Source organism: Acomys minous (genome assembly GCF_964271855.1).
Source record: "Acomys minous genome assembly, chromosome: 9".
Lineage (NCBI taxonomy): Eukaryota > Metazoa > Chordata > Mammalia > Rodentia > Muridae > Acomys > Acomys minous.
In genome coordinates this window covers 116,607,427-116,631,280 of record NC_140490.1, presented here as the reverse complement: position 1 = coordinate 116,631,280, position 23,854 = coordinate 116,607,427, and the positions used below count along the sequence as shown (strand labels likewise).

Below are 23,854 nucleotides of genomic sequence, written 5' to 3'. Positions count from 1 at the left end.
GTCCAGGTGAAGATGAACGCTGTATCATGGCCATTTCCCAGTAGTCTGCACTAATTCTCGGTGAGGCGAGGCGCGTTGGGAAAGCCCCAGAACGCCTTCCTGAAGGTCATACTCAAGTGGCAGAGGGACCCGGCTACGCCGCAAACAATTCCTGGATTCTTAAGCAGGAAACAGCCTTGGCATCGCCTCTTCTCATCCTGGAACAGAACAAACACCTTTCGTTATGGGATCATATTTTAAGGGTTTTACCTAAGCCGCAAAATATTTCAGTAGGAAAGGTGACAAGTGTTGTCTCCAGAGAGCAAACAGGATGCATCAGTAGGCCGGTGATGAGGGCAGTGCTTCTTGACGTGCGTGAGTGTGTGTGTGTGTGTGTGTGTGTGTGTGTGTGTGTGTGTGAGAGAGAGAGAGAGAGAGAGAGAGAGAGAGAGAGAGAGAGAGAGAGAGAGAGAGAGAGAGAGTCCATTCCATTTCAGCATATCTTACTCTGGCAAAATAAATAAATAAATAAATAAATAAATAAAAATAAATAAATAAAATGCTTCTCTTGGCTTCCAAACCTGTTTTATTTAACAAACTAAAAGACTGCCGTAGGATTTGAGTTTCATGTTGGCCCCGTCACTTTGCCCTGTTTAGTGAAAATAAAAGACAGAGGCTAATCCAGCTGCACACCCTTAACTGGGGTCAGTTAGCTGCAAAGGGCTAAGGAAGGAGCCTCCTCCACTTGCAGACTCACCGCCTCCCGCTTCCTGGTGCCATGCTTTTCAATTTCACCCTTTCAAACTACGTCTGAAAGGCAATGACGGGGCATGTGGGCAGCGCCCATGGACCTGAGCACTAGTTCCTTTTCCGTTTTACCGAGGAGACTGGCGTAGAGAGTAGGAGCTGCCCGGTGTTGCAATGCCACTGATAAAAGTGGGAGGATGAGGTCCAGGGTTCAAATCTTTATGGGGAGTGCAAAGGCCGCTGCCCACCCTTCCCTGAGACTGAGCTGCGGGAGTGTGGCCCTTTGTCCTGCTTATTGGCATCTTTATCAGCTCTAGTAGAATGTAAGCCTGCGCTGCCTTGAGTCCTCATGCTCTGAAGGCAGTAAAACCTCCCTGTCCAGGGACGGCTCCCTGGGTCTGCGACCAATGCAGAGGTTCAGGGTCCTGCTCAGAAGGAGCCATGGTAAGTTTAACACGCGTCAATCACTGTCTCGAGATTCTTAATAATCTTATCTGTGTTGGGTTCGGCTTTTTTTTTTGGTGTGTGCACATTGTGTGTTTGTGTGCACGTGTGCTCATGTGGGCACATGTGCGTGTGTGTAAGTGTATGTGTACATGTGTGCATGTACAGTCCAATGGTTAGAGAGCAAGCTAGAGTGTGAGTCCTCAGAAGCCAGCCACCTCGTTCTACGGGTTGTTTACTTGCGTCGAGGCCTCTCATTGGCCTAGTGCTTTGTGCCAATGAGACGAAGATGGACAGCCAGGAAGCCCAGGGAGCTATCTGGCTGCCTCCCCACCTACCCACTGTTGACATTACAAGCACACACCAGCCGGCTCAGCCAATAATCTTACCTCTGACTTTGTGCTTCATTGATGAAGACTAATGACTGGGACAGTGTCACAGAGGTAACAGACTCATGTTTGTGTTTGTGTGTGTGTATGTGTGTGTGTATGTGTGTGTGTGTGTATGTCTGCATGTATGTGTGTGTATGTGTGTATGTGCATGTGTGTATATGTGTGCGTATGTGTGTATGTGTATGTGCACACATGTGTGAATGTTTGTGTGTATGTACATGTGTGTATATGGGCATGCATGTGTGTATGTGCACGTGTGTATGTGCACGTGTATATATGTGCATATGTGTGCACATGTGTGTATGTGTGTGTGCACGTGCGTGCATGTGTGGTGTGTGTGTATGTGTGTGTATGTGTGTGTAGTTCCACCTCCAGGACCATATCAATGCTTCCTACCCTCCCTGGGCTCTTGGATACTCACCTACATAATGGTGGTCTAGACAGGCATCAGGTCACTGGGATGGAAGCAGGAGTCTCACATGTGGGGGGCCTGTGCCATGGCATATCATCAACGACATAGACAGATCCAGGCCAGCCTAAACAGGCTGCTCCAACAGGCCTTCACTGAGTAACCAAGCAAGCACTCACACCTAACCGATGCTGAGGGCCTGCCGGTGGGGACACTGCACTGCCTTGGAGGCCTGGCTTGTTCTCAGAGGGCAGCGGGCACTGTAAAATGTGTACGTCTTAGAACCTGTTCTCCAACATCACTTCTGCTTGCTGTTTGGACGGCCAGCATTTTGCACGTGATCCACGGACTGTATTGCAGGTCTCTAGGGAATTATGCATCGACCTAGTGAGTTGAGCTCTCAGAGATCAGAGCTTTTCAGATCTCGGGGGGACAAAGGCAGATGCAGAAGCACAAGAGTCTCACACTGCAGAGTCTGTCCCCAAATGATGATCCAAAGTGGAAGCGGACACAAAAATGTCACGCCCCCCAAGAACATCTCGGGTGTCAGTCAGCACAGGCAATGGAGGGATGCCCAAAGGAAAAACGCCCATGTGGGAACTGTGCCTCCTGTGGACAAAGCAGGTCAGCCAGTAAGACTTGTGAAGACTCAGTAGGATTGCCTTTTGGTATGGGTGTGGCAATTTCTTCTCGTTTGCACGTGTTTGAACATTTGTGAATATTTGTTTCACTGATGTCTGAAACATTTGTAGCGTTTGTTTGTTTGTTTTTCAAGACAGAGTTTCTCTGTGCATCCCTGGCTGTCCTTGAACTGGCTGTGTAAACCAGGTTGGCCTCGAACTCACAGAGATCTGTCTGTTTCCACCTCCTGAGTGCTGGGATTAAGGACGTGAGCCACCACTGTTTTACTCTTGTATAAGCGTCACACTTTGGAAGGTCCGTCCTGATCCTCTTAGGGCTCTGACCCTACGTCAATGGGATGGAGAGCATCCGCAGATACAGTGTCCCCAGAATAATTCCCACTGGTATGGCGTCTCTGCATGCCTCTTTTGCTGACCTTTGAACTCCGCCACTACAGGAAACATGTAGTGCTTTGTCTTGTCCTTGTTCTCATGATAAGAATCCTCTGGGAGTCATTTGGGGTGATTTACATACACTCACGTGGGGTTTTCAGTGTTGTTTACCCTTTTTTTTCACTCCTGATTGCCTTGACATCTTCTACTAGCTCATTAGCACTTGGCTGGCAGGCAAGAGAAAAGAGACTATGGTGGACATCAGGGGCAGGGGAGGGATCAGGGTTAGAATTTAAAAATATCATTTCCACCCTCATTCTGCTGTGGGCAGAAGCTCCATCACACGACCCCATCCAACCACAGGGGAGGCGACCAGTCCGCATAAACTTCTAGTGAAGTCCACCAATGAAACTCAGATTCACACTATAAAGGGGGGGGGGGAAGGCAGGGTGTCAACTAATGGCCTGCTGATGAGCCACTGTCTACATCTGAGCTGTACCCTAAGCTTGAGTCCTGACCTATAACTTTCCTAGCTGTGTGAGCCTGGAAAATCCATTTGTCCTTCCTTTAGTTTCTTGGCATCTGCTTGGGTCCTAGAAGGAGTGGGAAGCAGAGACCGAGGCTGCATTTGTATTGCTGCTGCTACCTTAAAATCATAGGAGGTTTTTTTTGTTTCTGGGGTGGGCTGGCACTTAGAAAGTATTAAGTATATATTTACCATATCAACAAAATAAATGCGGTGTCTTAAAATGAGGATAGGCTGGATTCCTACAGCAAAAGGAAAGTTCTGATCCAGGAAGATTAACATGACAATTGAAATGTTATTTGGAGAAAATGAAAATTTGAGAGCTGACTGCAATGGTTGGCCAAATGGTCATTGATCCAGTGGCCCTGTGGATACTTTGTGTGAAAAGCTAAACTGCCTCTGCTTCTTCTGAGATGTCATCATCAGTTACCTTTAAGATAGCTGTAGCCTGCAAGGCGTTTAGTGGCTTAACAATGCACAGTAAACTTCAGGTCGGCAGCAGGACAAGCCAAATCCCACACAGATGCACGCACTTTGGTGACACGTCCTCTGCAGGATGTCCCCTGAGCAGTGAGAATGCAGATGTGATGCCCCCTTAGTGTCAGCATCCTCTCCAGCCCTGAACCCAAGTGCAGGGCATTGTCCCTCAGAGCAGTCAGTCCCTCCGCCTCGCCTCGCTTGCTTTTATTTCATTTGCCCTTTAGGCTCCTCGAAGTTCCACCTGGAAGGCAAAACGCTTTGTGTTAAAGTCATTGCTAAACCTAAGTCTTCTTCAAGGATAAAACCAGACAGAAGAATCCCTGGGACCCGGAACCTGAGGAAGGATCGCTCATCCCTAGTTTGTCTCGTTTCCTCACCACAGACTCTGGGCCTGTGAGCTGGTGCCTGTGAGGACAGCATCTGCCTGGGCTCATTGCTCCAGACTCCCAGAGGTGTGTCGTGGCCGTCTCAACCAAGCTATGCTCTACAAGGCCATGCTCGGGAGCCCACGGTTGGGAGTCTCCGCTAGCAAAGCAAACGGGTGACTCCTAAATTGATGCCGTCGTTCTGACTGGCTCTAAGGTGCCGTCCGTCCATCCCAGTTTGCTTTTGCATACGGGACCAAGTGGGGTTTCCTTTGTGCGTGTGATGGCGGGCACTTTGGAAAGATTCAATGAACATTTTCCAAATAAATAAAGTCAGCGAGACACATTTAAAAATTTCACTAATGTCAACATAATGACTACCTGCAAGAGAACTCTGTGGAATTAATCAAGTGTAAGAAGATAAATTAATTAGTACCTAAGGCCCACCCCTTCCCCAGTCCATACTATAGTGAGGAGTTTGAATAATGCTAAACCCTATTGAAGTAGGGAAGCCTGTGCTGCCCAGAGCACACAGCCTGAAGAGTGCTGACCCAAGAGCAGAGTGGAAGTCCTACAGGCATGCCCAAAGAGTGCTGACCCAGCCCCCAGCTTGTGTTGCCCACTTGCCTTTCTACTTGATTCTTTGCTCTATCTCCTTTATCCATCATAGCGTTTATATTAATGCAGGGATATTACATTACCGTTACCTAATCTAATTGTAGTCATCAAACATGAAAGCAGAAGGAAACGACTTCAGAAATTCAGATCTTGCTTTACCCACAAAATAAATGGAGTGTGTTCCTAAAGAATTCTTCTTGGGATTTTTAGTGACACGCAGCTTCCGTCTTTACCAGTATTGTGTGAAACTGCCAGAAAGACATCAGCTTTCACACCCCGGGCCACTTGCTAATGGCGTTCATTGGAAATAGCAGTTATAAGGTTGTAAGGCAGCTCTGCACCAGCCAGCGTGATCGTCATCGCAGCTCAGGGTGATCGAGTAGCTCGGTATTAATCACATTTTGCAGAAGAGAACAGTGAGAAATTATGCAACTGCCCCAGGCCATATATTTATTAAGTGACATAAATGGAGTCATAACCCAGGCCATTGTCTCCAAGCCTTTGATCCTCTGTGTTCCCTGCTTATATATGCATCTTGACTCCATTAAATCATAATGCTTCATTTTCCTCTTTGCTAAAGGACAACATCTTAGATGAACATCTGGATACAATAGTCTCTCTCAGAGCTCATTTATTTGAATGGGGAGGCTTGTCATCAGTTAACCCCTTGGACTGCCTCTCAGGGAAGAAGAGGGAGTACAGTGCAGTTTACAGGTGTGTGTGTGTGTGTGTGTGTGTGTGTGTGCGCGCGCGCGCGCGTGCATGCGCGTGTTCGCGCGTGTGCCTACCTGCCTGTCATTCTGCAGCGTAAAATGTTTTAGGTCAAGGTAAGCCATTCCAAGCTCACCCTTCAAACACCAGCTATTTCTAGACTCCGAGCAGGAGGCGTCAGTTGCTGGGCCATGCTTTGTCATCACTCTGATCAGGAATCAACAGGCGTAGAAGGTCCAGGAAGTCTGGGTTGCAGCGTACTTCCCAGGCCGGACAAAGACCTGGATGGAGAAGGGAGGCAGGATTAGTCCTCTGGCAGGTGCTGCAGGCAACAGCATGGCAGTGTCTGAGATCAGAGGTAGACCTGACAACAGGCTTGGAAAGGGGGGGGGGGGGACAACTGGCTGCCGAGACGAGTGGTAAAAGAGGAAAAGGGCTCAAGCCAGGATCTTTGTCTACAGCCATTTATATGTCATTAGAGCCTATATACAGTGCTCGTAGGTGCCCCAGCCAAAACTGCAGTTTAGCCTTTTGGCTCCATAGTCTCCAGACACTTAATGGTGCAAGACATAATTGACTTGAGTCCTAAGTGAGATGCCAACTGAGGGCTTTTTAAGAAAGGATGGAGGGAGGCAAGGGTACTTAGAGAACAGGACATAAATGACAGAAACAACAAAGACCCTAACATCCAAGATGGTTAAGGCAAAATGAACACGCTTTGTCTTGCTCGAGTAGAAAACCTAAAATGAGCCTGGTTAAGATGCTTGACCAACATCTCTAGTCTTGGTACCTAGTTCTCTCTTCCCGCTGATTTCCACCATGTTGGCTCTTCCTTCGCCCAGCAGCAGTGGGAACAGCCTACCAGCTGGGCAGCCGCATCTAGAACTGCATCTAAGAGTGACTCTTTTCCAGTGAGAGGAGGCTTAGTCTGTACTCCAAAGGAAGGAGTTTTGTGCAGACATAGTGCAGCAATGGCCTTCTGCTTACTCCAGGACTAGGGATTGGTCTTGGTCCCTGTGGATGCTAGGCAAGCACTCTGCCAATGAGCCACACCCCAGCATTCTCTTGTACCTCACCATTAGAATGTTTATGATCAGCAGTCTGACGTCACCTTCATACTTGACCCTGCCTCAAGTTACTCCGGCCTCTGGGTTCCTCTCAGTTGGAACGAACTGAATCATTTATGGGCAGGCATCGCAATCCACAAGTAGTTCATTTGTGGATGAGTACTGGTTACTTTTGCGCCGCTGTAACAAAATACAGGACAGAAACAACTCAGAGAAAGAAAGGTTCATTTTATTCATGGTTTCAGAGGGCTCAGTTCCTCATGGCAGAAAGGCATGATGGGATGGCTCAGTTCAGATTATGGCTGGTAGGGAGGGAGGTGCGAGATGGGGAAGAAGGAACCTGGAGGCAGGAGCTGATGCAGAGGCCATGGAGGGGTGCGCTTACTGGCTTGCCCATCGTGGCTTGCTCAGCCTGTTTTCTTATAAGACCCAGGACCTACCAACCCAGGGTGCTGGACCATCTACAATTGGGCAGGCCCTCACACATCAATCACTAATTAAGAAAATCCTCTACAGGCTTGGCAATAGCTTAATCTTATGGAGGCATTTTCTCAGTTGAGGATCCCTCCTATTACATGATGGTAGCCTGTGTCCAATTGTCATAAAATTAGCCAGCACACGTGGGCATGTGAAATAAATAATTTTTTAACATATTCAGTAAGTTTTGTCTGTAACCTTGCTAATGTGTGTTTAATAAATACCAGTGAATACTAGTGGGTTTCTCATCCTCAGTAACTATAAATTCTTGGAAGGCCCAGATATTAAACTAGATTCACTTCCAGCTTCTTGTTCTAAAAAGTGGTCTCTAAGTTATCCTCAGAAGCCCATGGAGCAATTGGCAGAGTAGGTAAATGTGGTTTTTTTATTGTGTGTTTGAATACTGTGCTAGAGCTTTGAGTACACTAGGAAAACATTCCACCACTGCCCTATTTTTTCCCCACTATTTATATTTAACATTTACTAATGTGTAGGCACTGATTCTGTTCCTATTTTACAGATGAAGAAATCAAGACTCAGAAAATGTGAAATAACTTCCTGACATTTCCACTGCCTGTGTGGTGAGCCATTAATGCAAGATTGCAATTGCTACCATGGTGATGAGGTGAAAGACAGGTACAGGGAAAAAAAAAAAGACAAGGACAGGAGGTCATGGCAAAGATTTGATAGACATAGGCTCATTGAACAATGGCTCATGTAATAAATTAAGTGGGTACTTAAATATTTGCCAAATAAATAATTGACATGGGGTCAAATGAACAGCTAAAAGGCAGCCTTCCCTCTGGCCACACCTCTTCAGCCATTTCAATATTATAGAAAGAAGACGGACAGCTTTTTGCGCCACCTGGAATTTTGGCAACACAGATTTCCCACACATTTAATTTTAAGGCATCTCCTGTCAGGGGACAGCACAAAATCACTGTGTACCACTATATTCTTCTCTTCTTTTCCTCGTGGTGTAATCTGGATGCTAGGCCAGTAAACAAGGGGATTAAAAGCTCCCTGTCCGCACAGTTAATGCAGATCCCCAGCGTTATTCTGCAAGGTCAGATGGAATCTCTGCGGTGAAATCTCTTGGAACAAAACGCGATTCCTTCTGCAACCATTCTGCCCCAAAGCACATTTATAAGAAAGTAGGTCCCACTTTGTTCCTTTCCAATTCCCAGTCCTGTCAGTCAAGCACAGGGCTCCGGAAGATTAGATTATTTGAAACTATTCGAATGTCATTTGCCGACACTCTGTGCTATTTTCCTGGGCCAAATGGCCCAGGTTCATTCAGATTAAAGAACTTCCATTAGTGGTTAAGTGAAGTCTTTCGTGTCCTTGACCATGTAATTAAAACAAATGAGACTATGACCCGGGACTGCAATCTGAGGAACCTATATAAATGTTAATAGAGACTCCTGAAGTTATTTCTAGTTCTGAGGGGTAGTTTCAGACAAGACGTCGCTTTGTGTAGAGCCCCAAGGCTTCCATGAGATTCCCATTAGACCACAATTTGGATTTTTTAAAAAATGCTGGTAGAAATGATTTGAGTTTTGAAGGCCTGTGATGGAAATGTCACCTGAAGAGGTGTTGATCGCCCTTATGGCGATGGTGCAGAAAGGACAATTAAGTGGGCAGCATCAGTATTTAGGACAGGGCACCCAGGTCTCCTGCCCGGGCCTTCTCTGGCTTTTCTCCAGCCAAACCTTCCTCCAGAGACTGAGAACTGCATCAAACAAAGGTGATCTTTTCACCTGAAGTCAATCCTGCCCCCTGGACCATCACCGAATGGTCTCTGAACTTAGGTCAGGTCTGGCTTGATCCCATTTCTTGTCCCCCCCACCCCCCCCATAAAGGAAGTCATGTGCACCCTAAGTCCTGAGGACAGAGCTTGTCAGGCTCTCTCACAGCTGTCCTGATGAGACAGGAAGAGTTCTTGATGGAAGGAATGCTGAGGCATGGGCCGAAACTTTCCCATTTGTATTTTTACCCTGAACTCTGAAAACAACAGGAATGGGCTTGCAAGGGCAAAAGGAAGTAAGTTATTTCAAGCACCTCCAATCTGTAGAACAATTGATTGCATTTTACCCATGTGTCATAGGACTCTAGGCCTCTGGGGGCTACACTCATACAACTCCCCACCACCACCACCACCTCAAAGAACTGATGCACAGTGGAAGATCCATTCATTTATAGCAAGAGCCAAAGCTGATCAGACTGGGCTACTCATAGTAGTTCAAATGTTTGACACCCCTGCCCCCATAAGAAACTTAAATAGAAAGCCAGAACAAAGTAAGAAGCTTTCTTAGAACATGTAGATTTATAGCTAGGAACAGGAAGAGCAAGGTTCATGCCTCAGGTCGATGCACTGACTTAGCCAGCTCCAGGTTTAGGCTGCAGCTTCTAAGTGGGTTTAGAATCTGTGATACAGCTGGGATCGACTCTGAAGAACAGCACTAACCACTCAGGGACAGTGCCTTTTCCCGAAGATCCGCTACGGACAGTGCTTTTGTCTGGAGATCATCTATGGACGATGCTCTTGCCTGGACATCCTCTATGGACAATGCTTTGACTGGGAGATCCTCTACAGACAGTGCTTTAACTGGGAGATCCTCCATGGACAGTGCTTTAACTGGGAGATCCTCCATGGACAGTGCTTTAACTGGGAGATCCTCCATGGACAGGGCTTTAACTGGGAGATCCTCCATGGACAATGCTTTAACTGGGAGATCCTCCATGGACAGGGCTTTAACTGGGAGATCCTCCATGGACAGGGCTTTAACTGGGAGATCCTCCATGGACAGGGCTTTAACTGGGAGATCCTCCATGGACAGGGCTTTAACTGGGAGATCCTCCATGGACAGGGCTTTGACTGGGAGATCCTCCATGGACAGGGCTTTAACTGGGAGATCCTCCATGGACAGGGCTTTGACTGGGAGATCCTCCATGGACAGTGCTTTAACTGGGAGATCCTCCATGGACAGTGCTTTAACTGGGAGATCCTCCATGGACAGGGCTTTAACTGGGAGATCCTCCATGGACAGGGCTTTGACTGGGAGATCCTCCATGGACAATGCTTTAACTGGGAGATCCTCCATGGACAGTGCTTTAACTGGGAGATCCTACATGGACAATGCTTTAACTGGGAGATCCTCTATGGACAATGCTTTAACTGGGAGATCCTCCATGGACAGGGCTTTGACTGGGAGATCCTCCATGGACAGGGCTTTGACTGGGAGATCCTCCATGGACAGGGCTTTGACTGGGAGTTCTATAGAGGATCTCCCTTTGCCTTATGGGTCAAAGACTCCACGCACAAGCATATTAATTCCACCAGTAGCCAAATGTTTCTTCTTCCATTTAGATTAGATGAAAAACCATGCCGAGGCTTTGGGTTTGTGTTTGTTTCCTTTTTGATATTATGCCTCTCAGGACAAAAGTTTTGTAAAGAAATTCTAAATTTGTGGTTGGTCGTATTAAAAACCACTGACAACCTGAAAAAGAATCTAAGAGTCTCCAAGACCAGAAGAGGGTATGCTGGCTGGTTTGGCATGTCAACTTGATACAGGCTAGAGTCATCAGAGGGAAAAAAGATCCTAAGTTGAGGAACTGCCTCCATGAGATCCAGCTGTGGGGCATTTTCTTAATTAGTGATCAATGGGGGAGGGCCTACTGTGGGTGGTGTCATCCTTGGGCTGGTGGTCCTGGGTTCTGCAAGAAAGCAGGCCGAGCAAGCTAAGGGAGAAAATAGTAACCAGCACCCCGCCCCCCTCCATGGCCTCTGCATCAGCTCCTGCCTCCAGGATCCTGCCCTGCTTGAGTCCCTGTCCTGACTTCGTTTGGTGATGAACAGAGATGAGCAAGTGTAAGCAGAATAAATCTTTTTCTCCCCAACTTGCATTTTGGTCATGGTGTTTTATCACAGACACAGAACTTCTAAGGCTACAGTTCACAACTTGGTAAATATTTTGAAAGTTATGCCTATCTCCTAGAATTGACACGGGATAGGGAAAGGTAAGACAGGACAATTTTCCGTTTTTATTGTAGGTGCTGCCCAGCATTTCTCTCCCCAAATCCTTAACTTATGGCATGAAATGACAGGTCACTATCGACAATGTTTGTCTTCGGTTTCTACACCTGGGGTTTGGAATCAGGAACACAATAGGATCAGGCTTTCCGTGGCTCCTCTCTCCTGCTAGTATTTTAACCTTTTCTGATTTTTTCCCCTCATTTCTCTTGTTACCAGCAAACCAAGGAAACCTTCTGGAATACTCTCATGCTCATAGAAAGGCACTCAAAGCAAAATCTAGCAAATTTGCACTTAGCAGGGGACATTTCTTCACCTAGTCCCATCCCAAAGTTGAAAGTGTGTTCTGATATGTGTGTTCACGGTCTTAAAAGGTTCAGAGAGAGAAATGAAAATCCAGAGGCGACCAACCAGCTGGGCAACTCTTTATCTGTGTGCATGCCTTGACCCTGTGTTTTTCTTTCCCTCCCTTCAGAGACGCGGACGAGAGGCCGGTAGGAGGCTCCAGGCTTCCTGAGGTACGTGGGCAGAAGCTGGATCACAAATGCAATCAGTTGCTTGTTTTGTTCCAACCAGTGGCAAAAAGATACAGACACAAGCAAAACAGACCTGCTGAGTTAGCATGGAAGGGACAGGTCTGAGTTTTCTTGGTGTCTGAAATCGGTTTTTAGGTTGCACACATGTGCATTGTGTTATTTATAAAGAGGAGAGAATTCCACAGCTATGACTCTAAAACTACTCTCTAAGTTGGCATTTGCATCTGCACGCACTGTCTGTCAAAACTCTTTCTAGGCAATCCCATGTGCAGGCTAGCTTCCTGCTCTTATTAATGCTGTTCTCTCATCTTAAAAAAAATTTTTTTTTGTTCACATGTGTGTGTTTGTGTGTGTGTGTGTGTTCATGTGGATGCCCATGTGCAACAGTACACATGTGGAACTCAGTGGGCAACTTTTCGTACAACTACTTGTCCCTCCCACCTTGTGGGATGGAACTCAAGTTGTGTTGAAACTTGGTAACAAGCTCCTTTAGCCGTTAGCTCTCACCAAGCATGCTTTCTCTTCTTGCAATTACTAACTCCTACTTAAAAGTCTGGGCTCTGAGGGGGCCTCACGTTTTGCAGCTCAGTGAGGTTGGACAAGCACCAAAGGGAACCATGCCAGATGAACATGTTTCCAGAAGAGACAGACACAAAGAGTGGACACACCCAATGGCCAAAGCTCTAAGCAACCTTTCATCATGAACCTAAACATTAGATACAACTGGTGGCCCAGAAGCTACAGAAAACAGAAAGCAACAAACATTTACAAAAATATGACGATATTACTGCTTAGTCCTAATAGAGAATTGCCCAAACAAAACAAGATATGAATTGTGGCAGAATTTTCTGTAAATATATTAAATGATGGGTAGAAGCAAGAATACACACAGCCTCCTCTAAAACTGGTAGGCAGTAAGTAGTACGTGCATGTTATTGTAAAGTGTGGACCTAGAAGATGGTTGTCTGTGAAGGACTGAAGGTGTGTGTGTGTGTGTGTGTGTGTGTGTGTGTGTGTGTGTGTGTGTGTGTGTGTGTGTGTGTGCATGCTTGCCAGCCCGGAAGCCATACCCTGATCTTTGTCCAAGTGCACCCGAATCCGTTTGCTGTAGACTAACCTCAAGATCCCCGACTAAAAGCAAACAAGCACAGCGTATTTCTCATCACACACCCTGCAATTTGGAGCCCTTTATCCCCTGTAATCCAAAAACACTGTATCTAGGGCAGCGAATCCCCCAGGGCTAGGATGACTAGGAAGGACGGTTTTCAATGTTTCTGGGTTTCTGCACACAAAAGCTTAGGTATCACTGGCAGCGGTCCTGGGGGCGGAGCCTGGGTAATACCACCCAGATGCTCTGCAGTGAGAGAACATTTCCAAGAAGAGGCTAACTAGCTCTTCGATTGCCACCGGCGACCGTGGAAGTGAAGATGAAGTACAGAGCTACAGAATGTTAAGCCGTTCATGCCTTCTAAACACGGGTAGCAGCCTCAGGGGAGTGATAATTGTTCGTGTTCTCTCTTAGATTCTCGAGCCCGTCTTTGCTGCTTATGTGCATGTACCAGGCTTCCCATAAGTAATGGAAGGTTTTCATTCCCCTCGGAGGGAGGGTGTTCATGCCTTGGTTACATACCAGCTGCCTCACCTGAAATTTGAGGACAGGGGAGAGGCTGCTCCAATCGAAAGCAAGGAAACCCAGAGCCAGAGAATTCTCTGAAGACAAAGGTTTTTAATCTGTTTGAAACGGAGAGCTGCCTAGTAGGGCAGGAGTGTCAGTGGCTAACCACTGCCCCACCTCCAGGCCTAAGTAACCCAATTCTGTCTGTCCTAGGCAACAGAAAGGCCGGTAGCACTGACTTCAGACAGGTGGCTTGTGCCAGCCCGAAAACCAGCAATCTCTGGGTGGGGCTGGAAACTCACCCGGGGGAGCATAGTCATGTGCCAGGGTTTTACCCACCCCACCCCGACATCCTTCCCCAGCCCCTGCCCTTCAGCTAGGCCTGCAGAACCTTGGCCCAGTTTATGCCCCCTTCTTCTTCATCCCACTCTCCCACGCTTCCCCTGGGACAAACCGGAAGCTAGTGTGGTGTTTGCTTAAGTCAATATTGTCAGTTGGATGCTGCTGGGGTTGGGCCTAGGTGGAGCTACCTGCCCCTGTTGCCCAAGAGCTGCGCAGTGATGTGGCTGTCTGTGCACGCATCATCATTACCAGCTCCCAGTAGTCACCCCCGGTTACACTGCCAAAGTGCCACGGTTCTTCCTTAATGAATGCCGAAACCACTTAAGCTCTTTGAACCTCCTTATTAAAATCAAGGAGGCTAAGGCAGATCTCTGTGAGTTCAAGGCCAACCCGGTCTACATAGTGAGTTCCAGAACAGCTAGCCGGGGCTCTGTAGAGAGCCTCTGTCTTTAAAAAAAAAAAAAAAAGTACAAAACAAAACAAAAAACTAAAGAGACCGGACTGTGATGAGTAGTAGTGCAGCGGTGATATCCGCTCATTTTTAAAATAAAACTTTTACTGGTAATTTTTGAATTTCAGTGAAGCCTCCTAGTAGAACACAAAATATGGCCCATGTTGTTCATTTGATTATAATCATTGCTACCGAGGGAAGTTGTCAAGCTTCAGCGTAACTTCGGAACTTACAGCTAGCTGGTTGTTTCAAGCACTTAAGAGACACTGGGACCTGCTGTGAGTTGACTCCTTTTGTGTTGGTTGTAAAAGTCATACTGTAGGGAAACCAGAGTATAATGTCATCACTGACTCACTCAGTCAGTGGGAGGCAGAAGGCAGAGCTCTGGAGTCTCTGTGTCTGTTGGCCGTGCTCAGAAGAGCATCTAGCTTTTGCGCTTACTAGTGTTGTTCACTTTGCGATTGTATGTGTATGCCCGTGTAGGTATTCCATACTCTTCTCTGCACTCATAAATACTCGAGTCTCCACGTGTTAATTAAAAGCCTGTGTGTATAATTAATATGGGAGAAACTGGGCTTTATAGCAACTTCTGGCTGTGTAAAGTGGGGGAAATAGCAAAGGCTAAGAGTGCCAAGGAGGTCACAGCTGTGTGGGAGGTCCACTGTAAGGCTTGCCAGCTGTGTGACCCTGGGTAGGCTGTTTGCCTCACTGAACCCTTGGAATGGAGGTAATCGGGTACTTAATAGGAGCACAGAGAGGGTTTAACCAGATGACAGAGCACGGATCCACACCTGGGCAGCATCCGGGAGCCCCTTGCAGAGGCCTAGATCTGGATCTTGATAAGCTGACCAGGGTGGGAACCATATGCCAACCATCCAAGTGGGTTATCTCTGGAGAGCAGCTCAGAAAGGACTGGGTGAGAGTCACTGCCTTATGAAAACAGGAAAACCAATGCAACGCAGAGGCACATCTCAAAAAGGTGTCTCAGGCCTGGGAGAGACGGCTAAACTTGGGTCTGAGTGTGAGGAGCAACCAACGTGGAGCTGAAGTTTCTCCTGCCCAGAGCGCCTGACAGTAAAGAAAGTGGCTTAGAATGAAGGGCTCCCCAGCCTCAATCCGTCGTGAAACCCCTGCCAGGTGTGAAAGAAACATAATAGGTGCTTCATAGATGCTGATTACACTGAGCTGAGCGCTGCTGCGTTTGCTTCCTGTTATGGGGAGAGGAGATTTGTTGGCTCAACTTTCTTAACAAATATATTCTATTACGAACTTATTAACCAATCGGGTCACTTATAACCCGATTAACCTAAATAGTAGGAAAAGAGGATTAAAGAATAGAATAACGAAACCGTAAGAATATCAGTTCTAAGGAACAATTCTCCTAGTGTAGTCAGCGGGATTTCTTCTGCTGGACCTTGGAGCAACCAGAACCCAGAACCTTAGCCGGAGCCCGGAGCATGGAACCCCAAGCCTTCCCTCGAGCGGTTCTCTCTAGGAGCGTCTTGAAGTGGAGCGATAAACAGCCAAAACTATCCCAAGTCTCCAAAGACCCCGCCTCTTGTTTTTGGCTCACATTTATACCTCCTCCCAGAATTTGTTCAAGGATGTTTTTCAGCTGCTTAATAACCGATCTCCCTCACATGGTGGTTCGACTTCTAAGGGGATAAACATCACCTGCTCTCTCACAACTCTCCTTCTCCTCCCCCACTTGTGATCTAAACAAACAAACAAACAAACAAACAAAAACCATGTTTATCTCTCCTTCAATTGCTTCTGGCAAGGTAGCCAGTCCCTACTGCACTCAGTCCCCTCTCGCAGCCTTGCTATTGCTCGATGCATGGGTTCTAGGAGTGTGGTTCAAAAGGATGATTGATTGGGGAGGGGCATTGATTTATTCTTCTATCAGGGGCTTAGCTCAGAAAAGTGTGTGTGTGTGTGGGAGGTCTGAAGAGACAGGCTGCATCTCTCTCCAAGTTACAGGCATGTAAACATTAAAGGAAACCTGCCCTCCAAAAGAATTTGCATCCCATCTTCAACCTTCAAGTCAGCAGTCAGTTGGTCCTATGCCCATCTTTCTTCCGTATCCCTTTTCCTCTGCCTCACCAAATCACCAACTTCTCTTTTCTTTCTTTTTCAGTTGTTTGTTTCTTGTGCTCTGTGACTTAGTACTGAGCCTGGCATATTCTCCAATTGGCATTGTTATATAGTTACCCCTGGGCTGGCTACCCGAGGGGATCCTCATCCTTGGATCCATGGGATCCATGCAGGGCCTGGCATGGTAAGAACTTATTTTGGGTAGAAAGTGCGTTGAGTCAGAAAGATGTTATTTTCACATTCCTTGTTTTTCTTACTGTAACCGTACTCCAGAAACATACCTGGACTGAGCCTTCAGCCTGCCCCTGCACAAAGGGCTACAGAGTGCTTCAAGCACAGTATAATGTTAGCTCAGGCTGCCAGCCATGTTAACAAAGGAAGGAGACTTTCCACCGTGTTCTCTCTTCCCCTCTGAGCAAAAAGCAAACTCTGGGCTGTCCCAGGGTTTGTGTGTTGCTTATTTTGCTCAGAAAACTACAGGCCAAATTTGCAGCACGAGGGAGGTAAGCGCGAGGCTAAAACAGGCAGGCTAAACCAAACGGCGACAAACATCTGTTGTTTCCTTAGTTGCTCTCAAGTCAGGCCCAGGCAGGGCTGGAAAGTGCATGCTTTTTTCTTTACCTCAGTTCATACGGGATGCAGGGGACAGATAGCTGTCCAAGGGTTACCTCAGTTACTAACCCCAGTAACTTTCGCATATCACCCAGGGCCACCTGCCCAAGGTGCTGGGCACTATAATAACCTACACTATAATTACCAATCAAGAAAATGCCTTGAAGCCTTGCCTGTGAGTTAATCTGATAGAGGAACATTCTCAATTGAAGTTCCCTCTTCCTAGATGACTCTAGCTTGTGTTAATCAGAAAACTCCACCCAGCACAGCAACTGAAGGAATAAAGGAGGCTCTAAGCATCGAAGAGGCAGCAACTAAAGGCATGCTTTAGGCTAGAGAAATGAAAGAAAACTGGAAGAAGTATTAGGCAGGTTGGCTCGCTCCTGTCATCACAGCACTCAGGAAGCTGGGACAGGAGGATTGAGGTTTTGGGCCAACCTGAGCTACAGAATGAGACCTGGTCCAGAAAGAGACAGGAAGAAGGCAAGCCAGCCAACAGCCACAAGCAATAGAGACATAAAAAAGAAGGTTCCAGAGCTGAAGCCAAGGCCCCCATTGGTCACCATCTAGGCCCATGGTTCTCAACTGTCTTAATGATGCTCTTTTAATACAGTTCTCATGTTGTTGTGACCCCTAATCATAAAGTTATTTTCGTTGCTATTTCAAAACTGCAATTTTGCTACTGTTTGTAATGAAAGTTTTGGTGTCTTTAAAAACTCAGTGTTTTTGTTTTAACCCCAGGTGTGGGATGTGCGGACGATTCAGATTGTCCACAGCAGCAAACTGTTTGCCTGGCGAGGGCTCTGAGGGGGCTGTTTGCCAGCTGCAGATAGTTTAATTCTGATGACTCTGGAGAGGGAATTAATGCCAGAGAACAGAGAAAGGGAGAGAGGGAGAAATTGAGACAGACAAGGGCTCAGAGAAAGAAGAATGCCACTGCTCCCTGCTGCTGCTGCTGGCTGCTGTAGATGCAGTTTGAGAAGTTGGAGACATCCTGAAACTAAGGTTGGTCTTGATCCAACGTACCCATGGACCCTAACCAGCAGGAAGTAGCTAAAGAGCACTCCACCCCCTCTTTCCACTAACCTCCTTTCTCGCCTACCTGGTGTTGGTGTTGGTAGGGATTGGGGTGGAGAAGGAAGGTAGAGATATTAGAAACCCAAGTCAATTAGATTTAAAAATCTATATGCACCACACCTGTTATGAACTGTTATGAAAGACAGGTAATGTAAACACCTGTGTTTTCTGACGGTGTTTGGCAACTGCAGTAAAAGGGTCATTTGACATACACCCTCCCCCCCCTGCCCCCCCCCCCCCCCGCCCCGGAAGGAGTCATAACTCACAGGCTGAGAACCACTGGAGTAGAAGGGTAGAAAATTTGGCTCTTAGGGTGTTAGTGAAATTCCCACTTGGGTTCAGCGGCTGATGCAGAGGCCCCTGTGTCTACTGTTGCCTCCCTCACAATGATTTTTAAAGGAACTGATGCGTTGAGAAACTGGGAGCGTGGTAGAGTAACTTCCTCCACATTTTTTTTTCCTGTTTGGTTCTAGCGCCTTCAGTGGGCAGGTCTAGGTAGCCAGTTAGCAAAGTAGAAACGAGTCCCACAGAGTGGCAGCCAGGAGGTCTCATGACAAAGGATAATATTGAAGGGTGATTAGAAGTTGAGAGGAAAGTAGAAAACTGTCTGTCATCACATCCTGGTTTTCTATATGAAGAAAACCTACTAAAAACAGTGAGGATATCTTCCAAGGTCCCATGACTCTGTGGCAAATCCAGAAACAAAACTAAGCCCTGAGCCCAGGTGTCTGACTCCATTTTCTAAGCACGCTCCTCCCTGCAGCCATTTGTGTGTCTCCTTTCTATTCCATTTTCATTTGTTCAGTCAACGGCCACTGCTTGCTTGTCTACTCTGTTCAAGGTCGTGTACTTGCTCTGGGCAAACTGTCTGCAAACAAAACCAACGACTGTGTTGTCCTCGGGGAACCGACACTTCATTTCTGTGCTATTTCTTTCTCCCTTGCCAGAGTGTCTCACGCGTGAGTCCTTGTTTTTCTCTGTCATTCAATGCCTGTCCTTCTTGCCTTTTTCTGTTTCAGGCGCATTGATGGGTTTTTAAACCACCTTGGTTCTTTTCACATTTTATGCCATCTCCTTTTCTTCTGTAGGTTGCTCTCCACATTAGTCTGCCAAGGAGCAGGCCCAAGTTTAGGTTCAGACACTGCTGGTACCATACAATGCAGCAATCTGGGATTCCTGTGAGTAGGCCTTCACTGTGATCTATTTATATGGCATTGACTGTATGCTGAAGAAGGCGCCACATGGCAGCAACGGATGGGAGAGACGTGTGGCAAGGTAAGAAACAAGGATATTATCTGCCTGTTCAGAGTTTACTCTCAGAAACATCTTACTTCTTTAAGTGAATTTTTTCCCTTCTATGTTTGTCCTTTTGTGAGCTCCCCCACCCCCACCCCCTCAGGCTAAGCAGATACTGCACTTCTGATAAGAGTATTTTCCAGGGACCAGTTTGCTTAAGTTTTGAGATAGGGTATCACACTCTACCTAAGGCTGGCCTGGAACTCACTATGCACATTAGGCTAGCCTCAAACTCACAAAAATCCTTTTGTTTTTTAACATACCCAGTGATGGTATTACGGATGTGAAGCACTACACCTTGACTCCATTCTATTTATTAAACAAAATGTGTGGGTTTGTTTATTTTCAAGATAGGGTCTCAATGTAGTCCAGGCTAGCCAAAAACCTCCTGTCTCTACCTCCCAAGTGCTGGGATTATAAGACCAAGGTGTTGCCCATCATGCCTGACTCTATTTTATTTATTTAAAAAAGTTTCATGTATATTTTTTGCTTTTCGAGAGAGGGTTGCATGCATCCCAGGATGGCCTGGAACTCCTGATTTTCCTTCCCCTTCCTTTTAAGTGCTTGCATTAGAAGGCCAAGGTGTGACTCACCATGCCTCATGCCCTGCTCTGGTCGAATCTCTTGCTGAAAGTCTTTGGCTACTAAGAGAAGCAGTCTAAGAAGCTATGTTACGAAGGTTACAACGAACTATCCAGCGACTCATGATGTACTTAAACAGCCTGAAATGTTAGTTTTTTCATGTAGTTTTTGGGAGTCACAGATTAAGGCCTAAGTGTCTAGTCATGAAATTAGTTCTCAGACACATCCAGACAGACTAATAAATAGGCCACTACAGTGTTCCCAATCTGTAAGAGCCTCCTGTACCCCCAGGGAGGGGCCCCTGGGGTTCCTTAGGTTTTACTGCTTTTCGTTTTGTCGTAGACCCCAGTGAGCAATAGCCTGCAGCAACTCTGGGGACAGGAGACAAGAGATCTGGCAAAGGAGGGAAGGTAGGAAGGAGGAGGTGGAATTCCTCAAGAGAGGCCAGGCGCTGGGAAACTGAAGGCAGGAGCTGGTCCATTGAGCTGCTTTGCCTGGGCTTTGGAAATGGAAGGGCACAGTGGAGAGGCTTAGGGCCGGCTGTGCTGTTTGAGCACTGCCATCAGGACAGCAGGCCATTGGTGTCAGGACTCTGGCCAAAGGGTGGCCCAGACAGCTGCTTCTGGGCCTCTTGCCAGGGCCTTTGGTGGCACAGGGCCTGGAGCCCAGTTTGAATCCCTAGGAGGCCTTTGGTGCAGCGCCCAGCCCAGCCCAGTCTGTTGCTGAGACCCATAAGGGTGCTATTACTGTACCCTGATGGTCCCTTTCAGGAGGTGAGCAGGCTGCAAGTAAGGTGGGCAGGCTGAGGAGCAGAGGCCCCGCTGAGCAACCTTCATCTTACAGTCTGTGGTCGTGCATAGGGCATGGTGGCACTAGGCAAGGAGCCTTCGATGCTCCCTTCTCGGGACCAGCAACGGTGCAAGGGCTTCTCACAAAACTTAGTTTAGGACTATGGAAGTAAACCTTTGGTTGTTTTTTTGCTTTGTTTTGTTTTTTTGGTGGTGGGAGCAGAGATCCGGAATACTCTGTCTTCTGCTTTGGATTTCAATATGTAGTCACAGAGATCCATAGAACACATCTATTCCAGAAGGAAGAGGAGACGTGGATGGCAAGCCTTGGCTCACTCGCAAATCCACTTGCAGCTGGGACTCTCCATAGCCCTGTGAAAGGTATCAGAATGAAAATGGAGTTACTTAACTCCCAACCTTAGCAACTTGTGTATTTTGTTAATGCTTTATATTTATGGACTTCCTTCCATAGCCAGATGTGAGGTGAGACACTGGGCATCAAAGCAAATCCCAGCATCTTTTGTGAAGACAGTTCATAGGCAACGGCGCTCCTATGACAACCAGACAACCAACCGGACGCCCATCACAGTTCCTCACCTGACAATGAAATGTTGCAGGAAAATGTAGCAGAGATGCTCTGAGGCCACTGAAAAGCAGCCAGATGTGAACACCTGGGGAGGGCCTTGAGTCACCATTCACACGGGATCTCAAAGGATTTACTTATATCTTAATCTTAGAGCAAATCAAGATTTGTCAAACAGACAGATACCATAAAGCAGCTAAATGTTGACTGAAATAATGCTTTTGGGGGGGAAAACTTACAATGTTAATGCATTTGTATAAATCCTAAAAGCACACTATCAATTACATACCTCTAACATACATATATACATATGTGTGTGTGTGTGTGTGTGTGTGTGTAGTGTGTGTGTGTGTATGTGTGTGTGTGCTGGAGCACACAGATGCAACAAAAGAATGAAAAATATAAACAGGAAGGAGAAAAGGCAACTTTAGACAGTGGTGATATTTGGGAACAAAATGGGGAAGTCATGTGGAAACAAGAAAGAAGTTTCAAAGGTTCAAAGGGCCTCTGAGTCCCATCTGTCATCTTTGTTTCCTTATTAAAAACAGAAATGAAACAAATCCGCTAAGAAGTTTAGCAGTCACTGGGTTCTGGTGGTGTGAATTAAGGATGTTTGTCATATTGTTATTCATAATATTCAAATGTTTCATAATAAAAGAGAAAACTTAAGAGAGGCCAAAAATGAAATAGTCGAATAAATTCCTTATACTGTCCAAACACGGCGCGGTTCTAGCTCCCGGACTCTGGAACTGTCCGTGCACCACTGAGGGCTGAGCTGCAGCTGCAGGGCAGAAAGCACTGGCGCTTATGTGCCTGGATTAGTGAGGTTATTTATGCCTAAGCTACCTATTTTTTTCCCCCACTGGAACCTATGTTCCTTAAAAAACAACAGAGTCTTGTCTCACACTTTGTCTGTCTGTCTGTCTGTCTGTCTGTCTGTCTCTCTCTCTCTCTCTCTCTCTCCCTCCCTCCCTCTCTCACACACACACCAGAGGAGGTGTAGGTCCAAGTACCCCAGAATTAGCAGTGTTTGCTCACAGTTGGACTTCCCTGTGTATTGGAGAAATGGCATCCCTCAAGCTCCGCCACTGCAGGCCCTGTGCTGAACGCTGGTCCTTGTGGTGCATTTGGACTAGAGGGGAGGCAATCACAGCTGCTTAACTGGACCAGGCTACCAACCGTAACAGGCATTGGACCCAGAAATTCATTCTGAAAAAAAAAAAGGCCAAGGAGGCCATACAGCAGTGATCTCTCTCATTCGTTGGTGTTTCTCTTTGGGGCAGGAGATCGTTCACCCTGGAGACTTGACTGGAATAGGTATCTGTGACAGGAAGGGAGTAACTCATCCTGAATCATCATGTTGGCAGGTTATAGTTATCAGATTGGCTCTGACGCTCAGCCAGACGGAGAAAAGTCCGCATGCTGGTGTCACAGAGTGGGTCTGGGACAAGGCACGGCTGCTCAACTAGGGGCTGGGGAGGACCGTTTGGAAGCTTTGGAAGCTGTCCACTGGAAGATACTGAGTGGGGGCACTGAGAAAGAGCGGAGTAGCCACTAATGAGAAAGAGGATGATGGAGAGTAACAGGGCTAGCATAGGACGTGGACGGCAAGCCTTGGCTCACTCGCAAATCCACTTGCAGCTGGGACTCTCCATAGCCCTGTGAAAGGTATCAGAATCAAAATGGAGTTACTTAACTCCCAACCTTAGCAAAACGCAGGAGCATGAAACATCGTCCAGTGCACACGCGTGTGTGATTTAAAGCTGCAATAAAGAATCTGTGAAAATCAGTGTTGCACAAAGGCTGCTGCCACTTTACACAAGGACTATTCCACAGGGACGCCTGCCTGGCAACCGCCTAGTCAACTCTGGGCTTGTTATTGGTCCTTCTAGCCAAGGCTACTTGTTTCAAAACAACTTATGTAACCTTCCCCTAGCTTTGAAATGTCTCTCATTGCCCCAGTCTCTCTGGTTATGCCTCCCATCTGTCACTGGACACATATCCCAGATCAAAAAATTCTCCTCTTCCTTCTGGAATAGATGTGTTTCTTTGGGGGAGCTCCTCTGACTGCTGTTTTGGGTAAGCAGCTTCCACAGTTTAGGACACAATGCAAAAATAAATAAATAAGTAAATAAGTAAATAAATAAATAAAAATAAGGTGTTTTTCTTTGTGAAGGCCCACACACTGCTCCGGAGAGGAGATGGTGGTCTGGTGACGTAGGCACCCCCCAGGCAGCCTCTTGGTTTCCAGAAGCCTCCCAGTGAGAGCGGCAGCTAGCTGTATGGCTGTAGGGGTTGCCTTTGCCTCCCCAAGGCTGTTTAAGCTTAGATGAACTGTTCTTGCTGTGCTTCCGGTTTCCCATAGTTCCCTCTTCTTTGGTCTGTAAAAGATTCTTTTGCTCATAGGCTGGGTAGAAGAAGCTTTGTTGAGGATGAGCGAGAAGAGAGTGGTTAACTCGGGTCACACTTCCAGACTCGGAGTGATCAGTATGTCATCAACACTGCCTCAGAGGCAGCAAGCGTGGCTGTGTCCCGTTCTTCCCAGTGTGTTAGGAGAACCTTTGAGGGCTCTGTGTTACTCATGGTTTGCGTACCTGCTACTCTGGTCACGGAGAAC

General features: G+C 46.9%; 1 long non-coding RNA gene across 3 annotated transcripts; it reads left to right on the top strand.

Moving 5' to 3' along the window:
- The first annotated feature begins 678 nt into the window (after positions 1-678).
- LOC311605074 lies at positions 679-23,333 on the top strand. Of its 3 annotated transcripts, none has more exons than XR_014781776.1 (4): positions 679-1,170; positions 11,737-11,779; positions 19,077-19,263; positions 21,127-23,333. It is a non-coding gene; the product is annotated as an uncharacterized lncRNA (long non-coding RNA). The 3 variants fall into 3 exon arrangements; XR_014781777.1 differs by lacking the exon at positions 679-1,170 and adding an exon at positions 7,754-7,809; XR_014781778.1 differs by lacking the exons at positions 679-1,170; positions 11,737-11,779 and adding an exon at positions 17,807-17,916.
- Positions 23,334-23,854: the final 521 nt, after the last annotated feature.